This window comes from Canis lupus, chromosome 13 (genome assembly GCF_011100685.1).
Source record: "Canis lupus familiaris isolate Mischka breed German Shepherd chromosome 13, alternate assembly UU_Cfam_GSD_1.0, whole genome shotgun sequence".
In the NCBI taxonomy this organism is placed as follows: domain Eukaryota; kingdom Metazoa; phylum Chordata; class Mammalia; order Carnivora; family Canidae; genus Canis; species Canis lupus.
In genome coordinates, this window is record NC_049234.1 from 28,161,707 (window position 1) to 28,166,190 (window position 4,484).

Here is a 4,484-nt window from a genome sequence, read left to right on the forward strand (position 1 = left end):
AATACAATGTTCTTTGTTGTTATTGTTATGGTTATTTTCTGAAGCTGGTGAGAAACCATTAAGCATGAGGATGATGTCAGATTCCTGTCTTAAGAGAAAGACTTAATCATCAGTTCCCCATCTGTGACATGAGGGGCTGTATTAGATTCTCTGAGACACCTTTCTCCTCTAAGGATCTCAGTGTCTAATCCTGATGGCAAGGGGGCATCTGGTTGGAGTCTTTCCCTTCCAGCTCCCACATAGCACTCATGAGGCTTCTGTGTTGGATAAGATCGGGTGACTCCCTTCTTGGATGTGATCATTAGACACCGATTACTGCTAATGGCAATGCACAGGGCTGGCTTATCCACTGGAGACCACCGCTATAGGGCAGAGAATTAGGCAGATGGAATAGCAGGAATTGATTTGCAGCTCCTTAAAAGCCAGTACAGACAGATATGGTCCCTTGGTGAAAGATGCTAGACATTTGCTTCAGTTGAAAGGGCCATTAGCAGATTAGTATCCTCCAATTAAAGCTGGGATTTGAGAATAAATGGCTTTCTTTAGGGAGGGGCCCAAAGAGGTTATGTTAACACCATCGACTGACGCCAGGATTTTGAGTGAGCTGAGGTCCATCTGGAGAGGAAGCCTCTTTATACCCAAAAGGTCAAGACATGGATTCTAGTCTGACGGATCTTGCCACATCCTACCTGACCAATCTCTCAACCCCTCTGAGAACTAGTTTCCTCATGTATTCAGTGAAATCAGTGACACCTCACGTACAAGGGCTGCTGTACAACAAATGTAGTTTACTCAGCAAATTGGCTGACATGTACCAGTTAGTCTATACATATTCATTTCCTTCTGCTTCTCCATTTTCTGTCAAGTTTCATTTTTCTTTCCGTTCTTTTGCCTGGAATTAGGCTGGATGTAAAGCAAAAGAGTCCAGAATGTATGAAGACTTGTGCGCATCAATAATAAAAAAAAATACCCAAGCTTTCCAATTAAAAATGGGTATGAGCCTTGAACAGCTGAATGGGCAATGTGTATGGAAAAAATGCTCAATGTCAATAATAATGAGATACTTTCATGTTCCAGCAGAAGGGCTAAAATTAGAAAGAATGTCAATATCAAGTGTTGGCAAGGAAGTGGAGTCAATAGAACTCTCAAACTTTGCTGGTGGGAGTTAAAGATGGTACAAATACTCTGAAAATTTTTTTGGCAGTTCCTCATAGAGTTAAACATACTTTTACCAGATGACAGCAAATTCAATTCAGAAATTATGATCACATCTATGGCACAATCGAAGGTTCATAGAGTGATGAACTGAAATATAGCTTATGGTTATTAAAAATGATCATTACACATTTCTGTTTTAAAAATTACATGTCCTAGGGGATAAATTCCCAAAAGGAGGGTTGTATGTGAAGGCCTTCAAAATCCATTTTCCTGCCTATGCCCCTATCCCCATTTCCCTGGTCCTCTGTGCCAGGTTCTTGAGCTATATGGAAATGCAGATCTTTTCCCCTCAAAGTTTTTCTTACTTAAGCATCCATATCTTTGCAAACTACGTCATCTGACTGCAGTGTGCTGCTTGGCTCCCATCCCACCATCTTGGGCCCTGCCTGGAGAATTCTTAATTGTTCTTTAAGACCCATATTAAACATCATATCTTTGGTGGAGCCTTCCTGTATTCTCCCAGACAGAGGTAGTTGGTTATGCCCTCCTCTATGCTTCCGCAGACCCTGGTCATAGCATCACACCACACCACTTATTTAAATGTTTCCACCAGTTGACTGGGACCCTCAAAGTTGGGGGTGGCATGATTGACATTGATACAATGTCTGCCTCATATTATAAACCCTATGGTGGCAGTCCTCTGCATTAGCTTTTTCTGTGCATTTCATAACAAAAGCCAACTCCATCCCATGACTTATGTAGCCCTTCTATCTGACCTCATCTCATCCCACCGTCCCTTGCTTGGGGGCTCCCCCCACACTCTGGCTTTCTTCTAGTTCCTTGCATACCAAACTCTTCCTGATGCACGTGCTTCTTACATCTGGTCTCCCATGGTGGAGTTGGTAGGAATGCTCATCCTATCTCCTGGCAAACTCTTGGCAAACAAGAATTTCAAGCTTTGGGTCTCAGTGCATGTGTGCTCCCCTTAGAGTGGCTTTCCTTGGTCACACAGCCCGAGTAGCCCCATACCTACCCTATGACTTTTTCAAAGTATCCTGTATTTTCATTTTGCAGTCCTTGCTACAATTTGTTTATATACTTTGTTGGTTTGCTATCTCTTCCACCTTGTAGCTGTAAGTTCCGTGAAGGCAGTGTCTATTCTATCTCTGTTTGGTCCCAGCTGCAGGCCAAAGAGAACAGCACAGTGCCTGGTGTAAGTCAGGCATCTCAAAATATAGACTGACTGCATCCAGCACCCTTTAGGTGAATTAGTGAACAGTTAGATTGATGATCTCAACTTAAGAATGCTAGTTTGATGGTGTTATTTCAGCTATTGATATTACAAGATCAGAATACTTTGTGCTCAAAGCATGATAGCTTTATTATATTTTTACATTGTAAAAACAATCCACACTATTTTGACAGGTCAAACAAAACAAGAAAGATATTTAAAAACTTAATAATGTTCCTTTCTTTCCTATAATCCCCTTTCCCTCAGACTAACCATTGTTAGCAGTTTGTGTGTGTGTGTGTGTGTGTGTGTGTGTGTGTGTGTAGGGCGGGCATTCTTCCAGATTTATATATATATGTGTGTGTGTCTCCTTTAATGTGTAAATTTACATAATTGTATATGCAATTTTTCTTTTTTTAAATGAAATATTGATTGATATTTTACAAGATACTCTGTAACTTGCTTTTTTCCACTTAATACTTTTTATCCACTTAATAACATATCCTGGACAATTCCTCTAGTTCAACACAGACGCTTCGCTTCTCTTTAAGAGCTATGTAATATTTCATAACATGGATCTTCAACCCATTCCCTATTGGTGAGTATTAAAGTTGCCATTGCTTTGCCATTACAAATAACTCTGATAAATATCTCTATATAAATTTGTCTTCATACACAAGATTCATTCAAAATAATGCAAATGCTAGAGAGAAAGCATGTGTATTCTTTTATTTTTTAGAAGGTTTATTTATTTTAGAGTGAGGGAGAGGGGCAGAGGGAGAGGGGAAAAAGAGTCCCAAGCAGACTCCCCATTGAGCATGGAGCCCGACTCAGGGCTCAATCTCAACACACATCATCACAACCTGAGCTGAAACCAGGAGTTGGAGGCTTAACCAATTGCACCACCTAGGTGCCCCAGCATGTGTATTCTTAAATAGATGTTACCAGACTATTTTCTAGAAAGGAAATTTATACTCTTTCAGCAACATAGAAGTGTGTTCATTTTCCTCTATACTGAACAAGAATGGATGTTCTCATTTTAAAAAAATACCTTCCAATCTTCTGCCATTGCTGATGAAGCTTGAAGGGCCATCACCATTCTTCTGGAGTCCTGAGACCTGGAAGCTGGAAGATAAATTCTCTTGCTCTTCTGACTTTATGAATGGAAAACAAGCCCAAAGAGAGTGGAGATGCCAGTTCCCTCTGCAGTACCAATCGCCCACTGAGTATTGACTCAGTACAATTTTCCGAGCATTAATTAGACTTTTCCTCTAAACAAATGCACTCTGGTCATGGGAGCATATGGACATTTGACAGGAAATGCTTATGTGCGGGTATCGAGCTTAGTGTCATGCTGTGTCAAGGGAGATGTAGTATCAAATTTTCACTGACTTCTTCACTTGATAGCATTAAGGAGGGCAGCTTGTGAGTTGCATCTGAACCATAGAGGAACAGATGTTAAAGGAGGAATGGAGTTCTAAAAATCAAAATCGATGGAGCAAAGGTTAAATTGCCCCTCTCAATGGGAATTCTTCTCTTAGGGATTTTGAAGACATCTCAGATGTTTTCTCATGCCTCAATGACCAACTATTTCCAGTTTCTTCTACTTAAAATGGATCCTGCACTTATTGCTTCTCTAAACTGAAAGTGATAAAGGTAGCATTTTTGCAAAATGTCAGGAAATTCTGGAAAAGGCTGTAGAAATAGACAAATTCTGAACCTTTGCTTTCTTCAGATTTGCAATTTAGAGTACATTCGCTTATCCACAGAGGCCTTGTGGGGCAGCTAGCTGGTGTGAGCGTGACGGAGAAGGAAACTTAGGATTGTTTAGAAAGGTGTTCCTCATACTTAAATTTTTCCGGTAGCATCATATAGTTTTTTTTTTTGCCTTACTCATTTAAACCAATTCATTATTAAAAGTTTCCTTTTTGTAAGAATAATATATTTGAAATTCTGACTTTGAAGTAATGTATATAGATTTTCTGTCTTCCACCTCCCCCAAGCACATAGATAAAATAGCTGTCACCCTAGGATTATACAGGAAACCAAACAAAGTGTTCAAGAGCAAAACAAAACTAAAGATATTTTCGGGCAT